Genomic DNA, 18,760 nt, shown 5'->3' with positions numbered 1-18,760 from the left:
GAGGTGATATCTGTCTCCGGCAAATGCACCCCCTCAGATCCTCACCTGGTGAAAAGAAGGCAACATGTCACCGTGATTGCTGATTCTGTTCTCCCCACATAACTAATCCCTCACTGATCCTATTTGGGGGAAAAAAAGTGATGCAACCAAAACTGGAGCAAGAATGCCTTTACCAGAGCAGACCCAGCCTGTTAGGAAGCAAAGAGTACTGTGAAATGTGTCGAGGTTGTGGTGCTGTCAAAAATATCATATCTGAATGTGGCTGCTGTTGAGTAGCTATGCTTTGTCCCTCTCTGTTTTAATCACTAGTGCTCAACTGTCCCCAGCAGCAGCGTGGCATCTCTAGCACTGCAGGTATACAGCCTCTAGATACACGCTGTCATCAATTTTTCTGCCCACTGAGCACACATTTGTTCATGTTCTGTGCACTCTTGTCACAAAAGTCAAAGCTCGCGGTTTCTGTGTTCTCTGATGGCTAAAACTTACCAGTTGACCACATATAAAAACATACACTGTGGATGGTGTCTGTGCCGGGAGATCTGGAGATAATACTGCAGCAGCAGACGCCGCTGTCTTCATGTCAAACTGCTTTGGAAAATAACGAGATAAGACGTGGCATTTGTCCTCAAGTAAACGTGGTATTTATTTGTAATTAAGAGCCCACATCTGAAACGCTAAAGGTTTGGTCCTGCTGTGACGGCGGCATTTTAGAGAAAGATTTGTTTTCTCCGGTATGAAATGAGTTTAGTCGCACATGGGTAGCACTGACAAAGATATGCAAGCTAATTATATCAGGGGGGAAGTTTCCCTTTCAGACCTTAAGCTGAGTAATTTTTGTTATTTCGATGCAAAAATTCAGAACCCCATAAAATGGGTAACACGAGCTGATTATTTGCAAAATATTCTAAATAACTCATGAATAACCGGGCTTTGTGAGACGGCAGATACCCATTCATTTTGTGCCATCCCATGCTGTGTTAGTAGATTCTGAAAATGAGATGGACAGATAGATAAATGAGTACAAAGGCAAGCGACTGAGTGCAAGCAATTGATTTTGTTTTCACACGCTGTATATGTGTGGAAGGTAAGTGGGTGGGAGGTGGGTAGACGGGGTGAGCTGTGGAGATCCATATTCTAGAGGAAAAAATGGGGACAAAAGTCTGGAGTGGAACCAGGTCTGAATTAATTGCCAACACCTCAAGCAAATTTAGCCTCAATTTTGCCACCTGATGATTACAGAGGTCACTGGAGCTCTAGCTCTTGTCCTCATTCCCGATGAAAAAAAATTGTTCCTTCCGGGCTTAATGTGACTTTAACCAATGTCACAGTTAAAATATTCCAAATTTGGGATCCTTCTAGGATTTTTACAGCTGTTCTGAAATAATTATTTATGCATGGAAATGTGCTTTGGGGGCGTAAACCTATTCTGGTCTTTTATAGCTGTGAAATATCACTATAATTATTTTCAGAACTAGATCCAGTGTCCGTGAAGGGCCACTGACAGCAAGAGTGCAACATGACTTTCAGCACCCAACTGATGGTTCAAAGCAGTACATCTTTGTTGTAATAAACATTTTGATTAGATGAAAATAGATTTTGATTTTAATTGTTAACGGCTTCCCAGTTGCAGAGGCCTATACGGCATGCAGCCATTGTTGGTGCCAATAATTCACACCGAAGGTCGCACACAAAAATGAAACTGGCAGTGATGTGACTACAAGAGATGACGTAATTTTAATGAAATCCAGTAAGTTGTAGGGATGATAGGCAAAACGACTTGTGGTTGAAACTAAGTTGAAGCAATTCCAAATTTGATTGAGGCCATGACCAATGGGAGCGACTGATAGGAACATATGACACAAACATCAAATGTTTACTGCAAGGAAACACTGTTCATGACTTTAGTTCCTACCACCAAATTCATCATGCCGACAGAGGGCTTGAGTGTCGGGTGAACCCAGATGGAGCTGTGGCCTCATTGTCAGTACTCTCTTTTCAAATACAGACTGGGGATGGCTAAGAGAGCTAGCTCCATCAGTGTAATATTTCTTTTACATGTTTTAAGTGGTTTATTTGGAAACATTTGGGCTAAGCTCTCTTGAAATGGAGCTTGTGAGCTTGTAGTGACGACATGGAACGCTGTGTACACAAAATGTTTGGTGTTCAAGTGATAACCTCGGCTGTACAGATGTGAGAGCACAAAGGTGCCTAGGAGCCGTGAGTTTCTATGAAATTATGAAAAAAAAACTCACGACCTCTGCAAACAGAAAGAAGAAAGAAAAAACCCACGGTGGTCACTGAAATAACTTGAAACTGACAACAGTAATAAATTAACTGATTAAAATCAGACATGGCTTTTGAATTGCAGTTGAATAGAATAATTAAAAAAAATACAATAAAATGAAACTGGCCTTGTTAAGCTAGTGCTAGTCAGGACACTGAACCCACAATGCAGACCACGACAGGAACGGCTTTACAAAAGCTTTTAATTCCAAGACAAACAAAAAGAACAAATCCTCAGGCTGGTCAAAGAAAGCTGGTGATCAGACAAGAGAAGGCTGAGCATGGCAAACAGGGCACTAAAGGTGGAACAACAAACTGTCAGAGTAGGGGAGGGTGAACCGGAGTTAAACACTGCAGGAGCTTGTTGAGACGATGAGATGCAGGTGTGAGAGAAGAGCAGGTGAAGATCAATGGGGGAGTGGTTGGAGAATTAGGTCAGCCACGCCCAGCCTGAAGAGACAAGGGGGGCAGACAAAAACAGACACAGAACAAGAAGGGCAGGGAAACACCAGGAAAAAACACAAAGTGATAGACAAGCCCTAGCACATCCTAACAGGCCTGGACAAAAATGATGGTACCCCTAGAAACGATTGAAAATAATTGGACCATAGGGAACTAAGGAACTAAGCAGTGTCCTGTAATTAGCATCACAGATGTCTTCAAACTTGCAATCAGTCAGTCTTCCTATTTACAGTAGTCACTGTGCTGTTTGGTATCAAGGCGTGACCACACTGAGCATGGACCACAGAAAGCTAAGGAGAGAGGTGTCTCAGGAGATTGGAAAGAAAATTATAGACAAGTGTGTTAAAGGTAAAGGCTAGACGTCCATCTCCAAGCAGCTAGATGTTCATGTGACTACAGTTGCACATATTATTCAGAAGTTTAAGGTCCAACGGACTGTAGCCAACGTGGCTGCAAGAGGAAAACTGGTGAAGAGAAGGATTATACAAATACTAACCAAAGAGCCCAGAACAACTTCCAAAGAGATTAGAGGTGAACTCTGAGGTCAAGGTACATCAGTGTCAGATCACACCATGTGGACATAATGGAAGACTACCAAGGAGGACTTCACTGTTGGGTTGGAATTTGCCTAAATACATATTGACGGGCTGCAAAACTTCTGGGAGAATGTCCTTTGGACAGATGAGACAAAACTGGAGCTTTTTGGCAAGCCACACCAGCAAACATGGAGCAAGAAAAGAAAACTGTATCTACTGTGAAACATGCAGGAGGCTTTGTTATATTCTGGGGCTCCTTTGCTGCATCTGGCACAGGCAGTTTGAATCTGTGCAGGGTGCAATGATATCTCAAGACAATCAAGGCATTCTGGTGTGAAGTGTGCTGGCCAGTGTCAAAATGCTTGGTCTCAGTCAAAAGTCATAGGTCCTCCAGCAGGATAATGACACCCAAGGATGGCTGAGAACAAAACACTGGACTATTCTAAAGTGGCCTTCCATGAGCCCTGACCGAAACCCCATTGAACATCTGTGGATGGAGCTGAAACATGTAGTCTGCAGTCTGGTGAAGGCACCCATCAAGCCTGAGACAGCCGGAGCAGTTTACTCTCGAGGAGTAGGCCAGAATACCTGTGGATAGGTCCAGAAGTTTCATTACAGAAATCGCTTGATTGCAGTGGTTGCCTCAAAAGGTTGTGCAACACAATATTAAGTTAGGGGTGCCATCATTTTTGTCCAGGCCACTTTCATTACATTAATTTTGAAAATGATTCTGTTGAACCAAAGTTCAAAATCAATGTCTGATTTTCATTAGTTAATTTTCAGTACATTTGTATTTATTATTACTTTTGTCATTGTGGGTTTTTCTTTCTTTAATGGAAGGGTACCAACACTTTTGTCCACGTCTGTATATATGCAATAGACTGGCTCCCAGTTAGGGACGGACATTCCTGATCTCCAGATGATTAATCCTAATGACTCTACGGCCCCACCATAACGCTGACATATCATATGTCTTTTGAGTGAAATTCATCACCAACTATGGGATTTGTTTCCGTAAGCACACATCCATGTTCCCCTCAGAATGAATTGTAACAGCACTGATGATGCTTTAATTGTTCATTTAGTATCCCCATCTGGTCTAAACCCCAATTTGTGCACTCAATTTAACACACTAAACTAAGATGGCGAACATATAATTATACCTGCTGTGCATTAGCATTGTCATTGTAAGTATATTAGCATGCTGACGTTAGAATTAACCTCAAACTGTACACTATCGCAGAGCTGCTAGCATGACTGTGTGTTTCGTTTTGTCCTACAGGAAGATTCAAATGAACAGATCTGTCAGCACTGGTTGTACTGGTTTTCATTTGTAGGCCATTTGGCAGTAAAGTCATTTTTAATGACTCACCTCAGACTGATCGGAGTGATTAGACCTTCAGATAAAGAGCTCATTTAGCTTTAATGTTAACAGCACTGTGTTATTAGAGTGAGTTCAAAGTCTGTGTTTGTACACAAAACCCCATTTGACTTTTGAAGAAACAGTGTGATACTATAAATGCATCTACATCTTCTAGTAGTCAGACTAGTCCGGCAACGCAGCTTGACACTGGACAGCCTTAAAGTAGAGAGTTGGACAGATGACCTGGATTATGTTGACTCAAATATTTTGCATTAAAAGCATTACAATATATATTTTAATTTGTGCAAATCTGGCTATTGATCAGCAAAATAAATAAATAAAAGCTTTTGGACAATTTTTACTGTTACATTCAGTAAATTAATGTAATTGTCGTACGTTTTACAGTTAAATTCACCTTACATCCAAATTTATTTCAATCTGAGACCCTAAGTCATTACACAAATGTGATAACTGACTTAGAGTTTAGCAGAGAAGAGTAGTTTTCATTTGTATTACACATCCCCTTAAGGCATCTAAATAATACATTTTTCAACCTGAATTTTCTGGGGGTTGGAAATAGTTGAGAGTTGAGAGAATGTGGAGTAAAGGGGATGAAATGCCACACCTTCGTGACAGCGTGCTATGGATGTGCAGCTCCACACATGAGATGTTTTCACTGATATCGTGTGTCAGTTGTATGTTGGTGTTTCATCTGAGCCATTATTGAAGTTCATTTGCAGCACGCTCAAGGCGTTTCCTTAAGGGAATACCGTTGTTCTTTGTCTTCCATGTCACTATCTCAGCACGCAGGCAGCATATTGATCCATCCTGCAAATCCCTCGCATTAAAACTTCCCCTCAAACAAAGTGCATGCACACAGATCTTCCCGCTGCACAGCCTGTTAATGTTTAATATTTAAACCGTTTTCAGTTCGATATGATTCGGTTACGCTGGAACATTTCTTGTAGATTTTATAAGAAGTGGTTATTTAGATGGTTAGTTAACCTTATTTTCTTAGGATATCTTGTTAAGATCAAGATATTTTTTCAAGAGAATTAATTACATGTTCATCACAGGAATGATCTATCGCTTAAGGATATCATATAAGGATAGTAAAACCTTTAGTGTCCTACAAGAATTCATCTATTCAGCCTTGTGCTGTCTTGCAGCTTGTTTCAATATTAAGGTGAATATTAAAAGAAAGACAATGTCTCCCATGATCTGGTTTCATGCTAATGAGCTCTGAACTGAATATATTAACCATCTTAGCCACCTAGATTGTAAGGCATTAAAAATGAAGACAGGTATGTCTTCAATTCGATCTTTGTTTGAAGTATGGATAGAATTGGGAACACATCACACATTACTTATATTACTATATAATAAAACCCCTGCTTGGACTTCTAACGGCTGTAACGATTAGTGCACTTCACAGAAGACAAAGCTATAAACCACTGCTTAGAACAGCTATTTGTAGATGAAGGTGCAAAGGGGCTCTAAGGTGTTTGCTTATGCAAAGTCAGCTACAAATTTTATTGGGTGGAGGCCAATATCTGTTCTGAAACAAAGTCGGAAGGACAAAACACTCCAAATGGCAAATTCTTCTTCTTTACCCAAAACCCTTTGCATAAGAAGGCAGATCACTGTCATCTGACTATATTTGTTGCAAGCTGTGGCGCAGAGAGGGACCACTGTGGGCAGTCACCAGCACTCAGTGTTCATGGATTTGTTTTGGATATGCGAGACAGAAGTGCGACAGAGAAAACGATCTCCTTGATATGCCAGATGTTTCCTCAGGAGCTTCTCAAATTGCCTTGGGCAAAACAACAAGGAGACACAGAGAGGAAGTTTATAGAATCATAATGTCTTCTCTTCTTCTGCATGCTAACTTGAGTGTCATTGTTATTGTTGTTGAACTGCTTAGTTTTGGCATATAAATTATATTTTCAACCAACTAAAAATGACAAACTGTATGTATGGATCCTCTGTCACATTCTAAACAAGTGTTGTGTTATCAACTGAAACCCTGCCCTCTGCATTAAGATCTCACTGCAAATATGTTGTTCTTTACTGGTATGTTCACATGATGGCTGTATATACTGCTGGATATGCTTTGAGGCCCAGTTGAAATGTTGCTCAAGTGCTCATTGATGCTTGCTGTAATCTGTTTAAAACTGAACTGGCGAAACAAACACATATGATTGTGACGCTTTGCAAAAACCTTTGTTGAGCGTCCCGCCCGTCACTCAGCATTTAGAATTTGTGGACTCAAAAAAAGATACAGAAACGAGGGGCGAAAGTTTAAGTTGAGAGGAGGGTTTATGGAAAGGCATTGCTGCCATGTCAAAACAAAAAGAAAAACGGATTGGTATCTTGTTATAACGTGAAAAGTTTCTTGTTATTACAAGATGTTTTTCACGTTATATCATGATAACCTATATAACTTTATATTATATTGTAAAATCCTTCATATTGTAACTTATATTGGTGGATAAGTTGGACTCCGTGTGATGTTAGTTTGGTAAAGTCAGAAACATATACGTTATAACGTATATGTTACCACTGTGTGGTACGGCGCCTGCACCGCGTCCCACATCCTTATAACAATATCCTTCGCAAACTGAGGAAAGCTAGAGCCCTGGCCCCCATCATGTGCACATTCTACAGAGGCACCATCGAGGGCATCCTGACCAGCTGCACCGCTGTGTGGTACGGCGCCTGCACCGCGCCCTGCCGTAAGACCCTCCAGCTCATAGCGAGACCAGCTGAGAAGATAATCGGTCCCTCTCTCCCTTCCCTCCAGGACATCCACAACACCCGTCTCACCCGCAAAGCCCTCCGCATTGCAGGTGATCCCACCCACCCGTCACACAACTTCCTCAGTCTGCTGCCATCAGGGAGGAGACTGCGGAGTCTTCGGGCCGGGAGCAGCACACTCAAGGACAGCTTCATCCACCAGGCTGTCGGGAAGCTCAACTCTGTACCTGCTCTTTCCTCTCTCCTTGTTCTGCTCCCTGCACACGCTAACTCCAGACTCTGAGATGAAAAGTCGTCCCAGATTTGTACATTTCATGTTAAAGTTGTTGTATCGTAGGCCTTTGAGGAAAGAAATTTCCATCCTGTGTATGTCTTACAGGTCATAATTGACAATAAAGCAGAATTTGACTGACTTTTGGATTTTGATATAAGTCATCAGAGACCCTAAGAGACATTATAGTGTGAAAAGCATCTTGTTATAACAAGAAACTTTTCATGTTATAACATGATACTGATCCATTTTTCTTTTTCTGACATGGCAGCAGTGCACGTCCATATGGGCTGGCCACCAGTTCCAGAAAGGTTTTCCCAATTTACATTATATTTTATTTATTTCTTTAATGTCCTAAATGTTACTTTACAGATAGTGAAATTCTGCTAACAATAAATTAGCTTATCATATTATAACATCAAGGAGCCTCTTTCTCCATTGTCATGAAGAAGTAACAGGTCAAGCACGAGCTGCTGAATAAATGTAAAATTTAAGTGAAATATCTGAAGCTGCTTCTTCCCCATTTTATTTTTCATAGGCTTGTGCCATGGATTTTTTAAATTAAAGAACCACATAGCACAGTTCTGAATCAGTTGTAGTAATGATCCCACAGTTTTCTGCAACAAAGTTACTCCAACTGCGAGTTTCATGACATTAATGGGACTCTTATTTCAGGAACCTGGAGAACTCCATGTAGCGCTTCTCACTTTGCAACTCAATTGTGATTCTCTGTGACAGCAGCCTTCTTGCCTCAAGTTCAAGTGTTCCCATTAAGAAAATTTCCAGATTTAAATGCGATAGGGTAATAGTTTGTTCCATGATATTTAACCACTTTTTTGAGAGTGATTTTGAAGCTTTTTCAGCGAGGACTAATAACACCATATGGCTGCTGCGTGTGGCAATCTGTGAACATCATGCAACAGCAGCTTCAACGGTCAGTCTATTAGGGATGGATGGAATCAATGGATGAATGCATGATCTACTAAGGGCTGCATTTTATTTCAGCTTGTGAAGTTTTGCTGTGACATGCCTCCAACAATAGTTGACAAAAGAGTTGAATTTTACCTTAAAAAAGTTTCATTTCTAAACATTAAATGTGCATATTAATCAGGCCAGAACAGTGAGCACAGTCTATTTATTTTACTCAGTGGAACATTGCAACACTCATACCAGCACACACGACACATACATGCTCTGACATGATGCATGTCAGCGTGAATCAAAGCAGCAGCAAACATCAGATAGCAGGAGTTCTTGTGCTTAGAGGAACTTGTGGGTTGACACAGTGCAGGTAAGGAAACCTGAGGCACATCATCCCTTTTCACTGTGCAGCTACCTCCTTATAAATATAGCATCAATAGAAAGCCTGGCTGGTGTTTTGGGTGAGGAGAATGAAGCAACTCCACCTGAAGACTCAGTGATCTTAGATGAATGGGGTGTCATTCAGGGAATATGCAGGGCACAGAGGGTGGATCTGACGCCAAGCACTGCAGCTGCCGGTGAAGGCCGTTCCTCTCAGCCTCAGTCACTTTCTAAAGATTAACCTATCTTCGCATCGCTTTGCACGGCTCTGAGGAGGAGCCTTTCATGAGCTCCTCCACTCAGTTTGACCTCTCTCGCAAAGACGACTCAGTGTTCGGCTGCAAACATCTTTCATCAATTTTTAGTTATAAAAAACACACACACACAAAATAAGCTTCACTTAAATCAAACTAAAACACAATGACATGCCATGCTGTTTATTTTTATTATTTACAAGGAGACTTGTGTAATCTAATAATCCAGCCATTTTGAATTGACTCAAAATACACTTCTTACAGCTTCTTTTGTTGGAGCCGTGAATACTTCAGGATACACTGTGACATGGAGAAACATTTACCAGACAGGAGATTGTTCAACCACCATGTGACCTCTGATTATGTCAAACCGGAGTTAAACATACAGCATAGATGTTAAAAAGGGTTTGGATGAATAACAGCATATGTAGCCATATGCCAGCTTGGTAGAAAAATAATTAAAAACGAACATCCACAATAATGCCAGATAGTGTCAGAGGAAAAGCTGTTGAAGTCTATCTTCAGATGTCCTCAGAGAATACTTTTTGACTGTGCGCAGGTGGACCTATCAATCTACTGCCTGTTTACATGGCTGCCAGATGTTAGTCAGCGTGACCAAAATCGTAGCTTTTTTTTTTTCTTTTTTTGTAATTTTGACTATTATTTAAAGACCTTTCTGCTGTCATTAAATGGCTTTTAAAAATTGCTGGAATGTGTTTTGCTTTTAGGCGGTGACGGGAAACGAGGGCGTCAGGCTGAACGTACCAGTCATGTGCTGAATGGGGATGATGCTGCAAGCTATCGGTGTTTTAACCACGTACTCTCTCTATATTTTTATTTATTTATTTGATAGGGACAGTGCTCATTAATGAACATCTATTCAGACAGCAATAGACGTAAATCTGCCGAATTATAGCAACAGTGCTAATTTGCATCTGCAGTCCCTAGGCAGGTAACACAAAAACATGATAAGACATAGGACAGGACAATAGATCACAATAAGAGCACACCACAAGACAGTACATTACTAAGAAGATAAAAGTCAGTGGTTACAAGCCTGGTTTGCTTTCAACCACTGCTTGAGGTGAGTTTTGAAGGTTTGTAATGTGGGACGCTCCCTTATGGAGAGTGGAAGACTGTTCCAGATCTTACTGGCCTTTACAGAAAGAGCATTTTGTCCAAAGGCTGTTTTTCTGTGTGGGACCTCACAGTCCCCTCTAGAGGAGTCTCTGGTCCAGAAACCGCTGTGAGCCCTTTTTTTAAGAAAGACATGGGAGGTGGGGCAAGTCCATGTAACATGCTTGTTGTACATCAAACAAGCAAATGTAAGATTTTTAAAATTCTCTAAATACACACGATTCCACACACACACAAAAATAAAGTGTCTGTATACATAAACAATTATACATTTATACAAGCATAAGACTTCACATAGAGAATCAGTGTCATTGCAACATCACTTGTAAATAGTTTTACTACCCCTAAACTAAGAAAATCACATCTTAAATAAAATTGCTTAAATTAATAAATTTAAGCAATTAAAGACTGAAATTCTCAATTTCAGACTGTTGTGCAATAACTCCCCGTACCCATCCCCCAGTCCACCTGCACCACTATTGACAAATTCACACTGTTACGGATAAATTTGCATCTTTTAGTGTTAATTTGCTGCTACTATACCAGTTTACTGTTCTATAATTCACCACTGTACTAATGCCATTCACATGTGCGCTACTGTGTGCTTTTACTGTATATATTGATAGATTTTATTGTGCATTGCTACTATAGTTTTTATTTTTATTGCTTCTGAACCAAGGGCGGCACAGTGGAGTGGTGGTTAGCACGGATGCCTCACAGCAAGAAGGTTCCGGTTTCAAATCCAGGCTGACTGGGGCCTTGCTGTGTGTAGTTTGCATGTTCTCCCTGTGTCTGTGTGGGTTCTCTCTCTGGATTCTTATTCTTATTATCAACAGTTGCCAGGACTCTGAGAATGCTGGCTATAAATTCATTTTGTGTTGTTGCTATATTTGTCATGGTGTTTACTTGCATTTGAATTTATTTGTTAAAAACTTTTATTTGTGTTTTGCCATGATGCACTCCAGTAAAGCTACTGTTGAGGAAAGACCAGCTGTCTGAAAGTCATTTAGGATGGATATATATGGTTTTCATTCCCACATTTTCTCCCTCCTAAAGGATACACAAACACAGTGACAGAAAGTACATTTATTCGAGTATCACTCACTGCACGTGCAGGTGTGAAGTACTTTCCATTGTATGTATTCTATATTTCTGCGGTACTAATGTTCAGATTATTATTTTTTTTATTCCACGGCATTCATGTGATTGCTTGAATTACTTTTCACAAACCCCTAAGAAAACAGAGTACATACATACATGCATACATAGTATGCACAATAAATATTCATATTACTTTCGTCTAGGCTGGTGTACATGCAGTCACAGTCGAGTTAGAGATCAGGTCAGGTTAACACCACACAGGGCAGAAAGTCACATACAGGACATGACAGGGCGAGGCAGGCAGACAAGAAGAACAGGACACAACATGCTGGGATGTCACAGGACAAGACTGGGACATAGCAAAGCGGTGACGTTACTGCCTGAGGTCGGTGTGTGTCTACCACGCCTTCACGATTGTGAGCTTGCCCACTTTCCACTGTTTAATTGACCGCTTAAGATGATTTTCGTAATAGCTGTGTTGGCAGACTGCTTATATTGAGACACAGCAGGCACAACAACAGTCTGTAAAAGTGAGTTTGCACTGATGCTGCTGCAGTGGATGCGTGCCAGTGTTTGCTTTTCTCAGAGGTTTGTGTTCCTCAATTTGTGTTTCTTTGGCTGCCATGTTGTGCATGCTGATGCAGCTCTCCTTATCCCGTAGGACCACACGGGTGCGTCAAATGTAAACTTAGCTGTCTGAACTTGGACAGGAGAAGAATTTCATAAAAGAAAATATATATATATATATATATATATATATATATAAAAGACATGTTTTGATGATCAGTATTTGTCACTTGCACTGTACAGTCTAACTCCAGACCCACACTTACATATCTTCATAGCTATGTTCTTTGATTCGTTTTCTAAGTGTGTTGTGTTGAAGGTTTTTTGCATTATGGGTACCGCTCTGTTCCCACTTGGTGTAATTTAATTACAGTGGACCTTGGCATGACCAGGCAGTGCCCACGCAGAGCGGTGCAGAATGCCAGCCGGGAACATCCTGTCTTAGGCGACAGGAACATCAGATGCGACAGATGGCTCATAAATCATGGAGGTGCGTGCACAGTGTCGATGGGAAGCCTTCCTCTGGAGAGCACACTGTGAGCAGGTGGGCAGTGGGAGCATCAGCTCAGCAACATGAGCCCTGGATGCATTACCATTGCAACTGAGTAACTGCTTGGTGTCACGGAGGCAGAGTCGGAGGAGAAAACATGGAGAACTGCCTCTACTGTGTCACACTGTTCACTTTCAGTCAGCTTGCATCTCGGCATTTTAAGGTGTGATTCCACAGCGTGTAAAATTTTTATTTATTTATTTTTTTACTTGTATCGTATCTGATCAGATTAGCGTCACAATAACTTAGGATGTAAAAAAGGCCACAGTCTCACTTTCCGCGTGCACCATATGGCAGAGTTCACACCCAACAAACTGAGCATAATTGTTGCAGATCAGAAATCATGTAGCTTCTATTTAAGAGAGATGTGCGGAGAGTGTGTTTCACTTGTGTTGCATGGCCCCTCATACAGGCACTCCATCAGTTTTTATTTATTAAAATCTCTGCAAATGTATTCAGCATTGCAAATATCTAATCAAATAAACAACACATTTCTACACACACGTGACACGTCTACAGCAGAGGCGCTATTTAGCTTAACAATCTGTTGTTTTTATATCTACTTAAAGGGACTCTGACACAAAAACAGCATTCATTCATATTTTTAAACAAGAAACCTACTCTTTTGCTGTGTAAAGATTTTTAAATCCAGGTGAAAATAAGTGATATTGTAGTCCTTATAAAAAGTTTACATTTAAATACCTTAAAATGAAAGATTTTAAGGTATTGTAATCAAATAACATCGTATTCACTTCTCCACCCATGCCCGCTTAAGCGCTTATCTCCGCGCGTATTAGGTTTCCCCTCCGCCACATTTATTTATTCCTCATATGTACCGAGTTAATTAAGACACCAGAGCATTAATTGATCCTGATATAAAATTCATTCACAGGAAAAGTAATTTCCTTTCTGATTGCTAACTGCCTTGGCTCCTAATCAACGCTTTACTTTGCATTCACTCACATGAAAGAGGTTGCTGCTCCTGCAAGTGTGAGGTGGGGAGCAGCAGGTGACAATATGCTACATCAATAAATCACAATCCTCTTTTGAATTGGAGCCTGTTTATTTCTCTTTGAGTTTGCACGAAAATTAGGCTTGACGGACTGTGGACAAAGCGCTGCTGTTCAAGACTGTTATTGTGCATTTCATCTGGATTCAGGTTTTCTTTGATTAAAAATCTAGAACTTTAACCAACTTAATCTATTTTAATTAAGTTCAGCTCTGATAACTACATCCAAAATCCAAAGGGAACTGCACAGAAAAGGGGTAATGTGGTGCAATGAAATATAGCAGAATCATATTTTTGGTTAGTATGTCACTTATTTATTCATAGTGACTGAAGGTTAGGTTAGAGTCTTTCCTTCCAAAATAAATAAATTTTAAAAGCCAGACATCACCAGTTGACAGCCCTGCAGATGTATTACGGGCATTTTATTCTATCAGACAATAAATATCTTGGTTGTTGCGCCTTTAAGCAAGGGAGGCTTTATGAATATGTATGCAGCGTGGCATGTTAATTATACTCGGGTCAAAAAGCATTTGCATACTATTAGTGTTTTGGAGGTTTGAACTCGCTCAGAGTAGAGGTTTCCTGAATCAGATTTTCCAGCGTCAAATAAGCTGGCAGTAAGTAAGGAATAAATTATTTTGGCATGGTGAATAATTTAGGGTATTGACTGTTTTGCTCGTGTGCCAGACAATGATGTCAGATGTTAGCCAATGAGGTAAGAACGCGACTTTAGGTGCTGTTACTGAAATTAAAATATACGAATGCCGATAAATCATTAGAATCACATGATCCAGTAGATGATGAAGACCCGAAAACCTACACTTGCAGTCAATTCAGATGCACAGTAATGCTGTCATTCTGGCAAAAAAAGCTTTTTTTCTTCTTCTTCTTCAGTTTTTCATTGTTATCATTATCTTAGAGCCACTGTAATTTTCTACATGGTGAGCTCATGAAGGCTACAGCTTTGAGGAAACAAGCCTTCAGAAAGGTTATCACCTCCCTATGTTACACCTGCTTGAACAGTGGGGTCACCAACCAAAGAAGAGAGCGTCAAATGAAAAATTAAAGATGATTTCAATTAGGGAGGCCCTTTGATAAGCGGTTATGTGGCTGGATAAACACACTGGCAGATGAACTGATGAATAATACACTAATAGACTTTATGAGTGAGATTGATTCCTTCTCAGATCAATACTCCTCATACTTACCTTGATGTGAAAGTGTGTGTATCGCCATTCTGAATCAGAGCACATCACAGTACTCTCCGGGGAACCTTCAGTCTAAAAAGACTAGCTGAAATATTCAGCATTAACTCCACTTGAAGCCAATGTCACTAGTTCTCCCTTCTCCAGCTGGCTTGTAGCACACACACACTCAGCCTACTCTGTTGGCATACTAATTTCAGTGTGCTAAAAACTTTCCATCATTCCTCTGATGAAGTCTCTCGGCGACCAGATCCACAGTTGTTTGAATTGTTTGTTTGGAGTTTGTTATTCACTTGTTAATGACACACAAACACACGCGGCATCTTGAAGAGTGGCATGCTGCCTTTCTCAGCCTGTAAAACCAGAATAGTAACATCAGAACTGCAAAATCTCCAATGACGGCTTATCACTTTTAAAGACGAATGAGAATTGAAATTCTGCAAAGCAAAGAAACATGTGGAGTGATTTTCAGCATCAGTTTAAAAAGATTACTCACTTAGCCGCTTGGCTCTAGGGCTGCCAGTGACAGCTGGTCTGTCTTATGGTCCGTCCAGCACTTTGGTCCAGATTGACATATCTCAACAATGATGGATGGGCTGATGTGAATTTTTGTGCAGTCGTTCTTGATCTAGGAAGAATCCCATCTCACTTCAGAAAGGCATACTTTGTGGTTTCAAATGAAATGTCACAATGACTATTTAGTGGGTTGAAAATGTGAGGACCAATTGCAATATATTGTAATCACTTGATTTTTCAGTTTTTATCTGTTTCTATCTATGTGTAAAAATGTCCTTAATAATCAAATGCTGTTTCCATTTCAAACTGTGACTAGCTAGTAAACTGTACAACACTGTATGACACAGCAGGCTTACATTGTATGATAGAGAAAAACTAAAGCAGCGGCGGAAAGGATGTGTGTCAATGAGTGCATGTAAAATCTCCCAAATTCTGTGGGACTCAACACTGCGCTAGCCAGTAAAATGTCAGAGCAGCTTGATGAAGACTGTTAAAGTGTGCCTTGTAACATGTCCCTTTTAAACATCAAGCGTCAACAGGAGGTGGTAAACATGTTTAATTCTAGTTGGGCATTGAATAATCGACGTCTGTGGGGAATAACTTGGTTTTGGAGCCGGCCTCAAGTAGTCATTGGAGGAGGAGGTTTTCACATTGTCCTGAGGGTTGATTTATTTATTTTTTTTCCCAAATTGTGATCTTTTTAGAGTCTTAACCAAGCAGTTTAATTTACTTAATTTAACCAAATCATGTGGCTATGTAATACAATATTCCACTTTGTCACTGGCAGTTGTCCTATTATGTTAGAATTGTTGGAGAGAGCTGACAAGAGGCTTACAGTACAGCCTAACAGATGTTCTTCTATCTTCAGTGCCACTACTACATGACATACCAGACTTACTGTACTCATGAATCACTCATTTTTGAGGTGAATGGAAAGGGGAATGTTCCCAAAATAGACAATATGCACCATACAGTCCGCGGTGGGTTTTGTGGAATAGTGAAACAGGGGATTTATACACCAATCAGCCACAACATTAAAACCACTGACAGGAAAAGTAAATAACATTGACCATCCTGTGGCAATGGCAATACAGTGTTGTGTGGGGAAACTTTTGGACCTGGCATTCACGTGGATGTTACTTAGACATGTACCACCCACCTAGACCAGACCAGACACCCCCCCCCCCCCCCCCCCCCCCATAGCAATGACACTCCTTGATGGCAGCAACCATCCCCAGCAGGATGCAGCCTGACACAGACACACACACAAAAACGGTTCAACAACAACTAAAAAAAACATGAAGAACAGCACAAGGTGTTGACCTGGCCTCCAAATTCACTAGATCCCAAACTGATCAAGTATCTGAGGGATGATCCACAGAGGCCCCTCCCCTCAACCCATAGGACCCAAAAGCCCCCACTAAAAACATCCTGTTGCCAGACACCACAGGACACCCTCAGAAGGCCCATGTCCGATCTCTGATGAGGCACAAGGGAGACCTACACAATATTAGGATTGGTCATAATGTTATGCCTGACTGGAGTATGTTGTAGAGCAGTAATACAGTAATGTTGAAGATAAACAATTGAGGTAGAACTGTAAAATTCTCCCATAGTTCTTCCTTACGAACAAGAGATATGATCTTTTACTTAATATTCATGCAAACCTATGCGTGGGCAATTGAGTTAAGAATCATGGCTAAAACTCAAAATGAAAACCCACTTTGCGAATAAACAACAAACCCTCCTTCACTTTGATTCTTTTCAATAAATTTATATTTTGTTAGAAAGTTAATATTTGAAGTGAGGTAGGAAAGCAAAGCCCAAAAAGTAAGCATCACATCAAGTCCCCTCCTGAAGTCACTCTTGTAATGACTGCTGAATACAGGGAGGCATAACTTTTCATTCTCAGCCCATTCAAAGCACCTAGCGCAATTTTAGCTTGGCTTGAATAGAACTGTGGAGTTTGCAGTAGTGCTGAATGTTGAAAGGCAATTGGCATCTCTCTTTTTGCATTTGGGGGTAATTTGAAATGCTTTATTATACAGAGACTACCAAAGTGGCAGCTGTGATTAGACACCACTTTAAGGCATCATACATACAGTGTTCACTCGGCAATCAAGGTCTGCTCCCTGTCTGCTGTGATATATATATATTTTTTCACCCCACTTAGTTTCTTTTGTTTGTTTCTCCAAACATGTGGTTTTGGTGAGCGAGATAGGATACAGAATTTATGATTTAAAAAGCTTTTTATTCTGTAAGGGATTTTGTACTTTTAAGGCTGGATCTATTTAACGCAACAAACAACCTGATTACAAATGAATGATGTGTGGGAGTATTGTAGTAGAGTGCCTTGTTTCAGTCATTTAGATTTTAATTAATGTCATTATTTTTTTCCAGCATTTTCATTGCACTGTACTCTAAATGCATTACTGCCGACAGTGAAAGGAGGGACTCCGTGCACGGTGTCATTTTTCTGTCTCTCAGATCACGTTTCATTTTCCCAGCGTCTTTGTATATGGTAATTTCGACCGAGTCAATTAAACGCTTCAGTAAACAAGGCAGTGCGATATTTCAAGGTTTGCATATGAAAGGAAGCCACAGGTAACGAGTTGTAACCACGGTGGTAAGCCCAGTAAGACCACTATTATATTAAAAATGTATACGTTATCTCCTGATGTCACCCAACAGTCACACAATCACCAAGGCATTTGTGCCTCCAAGGCGTCAAGGCACTAGATATATTCCTTTGTTGAGATGACCTCATGGCCAGCTTTCCTGAGCAGACCATGTCTCACACATTGTGACTGACCTTGCACTTGCTGTCTCACCTGGAGGGGAGCTTCTCGTGTCCCAGCCGGTCGACATTATACCAAAGTGGGGTTTGAGCTGAACTCTGCCATGCTGCATGCCAGAGGCGCTAAAAAATCCAATATATAATCTATAACGCTGCAGCCGCGTTGCCAATCGCCTGTCTTGTCAATCTCCCCCAGATATATAGCACGTCTGGTTCATGCTACTATGATGAATGCTGTTTGTTTGCTTTAGTATTGTTGTTTTTAATCTGTCCATCAGAGCGACGTCTTAGCGCAGGTCTCAAGGCAGCATCGCCATTTCTTGTCAGCACAGATAAGGCATTGCCTCCATGGAGCCGTCCTTGTTGCTGGAGCAGATTTCCGCTGTAGTAGCAGTACTGTCTGCCTTCACCGCAAGGATGCTGGCCAATTAAAAGCCCAAAATCTGTGTTATTCAGCACAACCAAATGACTGTTGACTGCTGTGCAGAAGCATACAGGGTGGAGGACCGAACTTCCTCGGAAAAGTAGAGGGGGTTGGCTTCCATATGGTCGACAGATCTGTTTAATGCAGCATAAGGGAGGATGTGACTACAGCTGCAATAAAATTACTAGTCATATATGACACAGAGCATTACAAGGAGAGTGTGACT

Source organism: Chelon labrosus (genome assembly GCF_963514085.1).
Source record: "Chelon labrosus genome assembly, chromosome: 12".
NCBI lineage: Eukaryota > Metazoa > Chordata > Actinopteri > Mugiliformes > Mugilidae > Chelon > Chelon labrosus.
Note: the sequence above shows the minus strand (reverse complement) of the source record.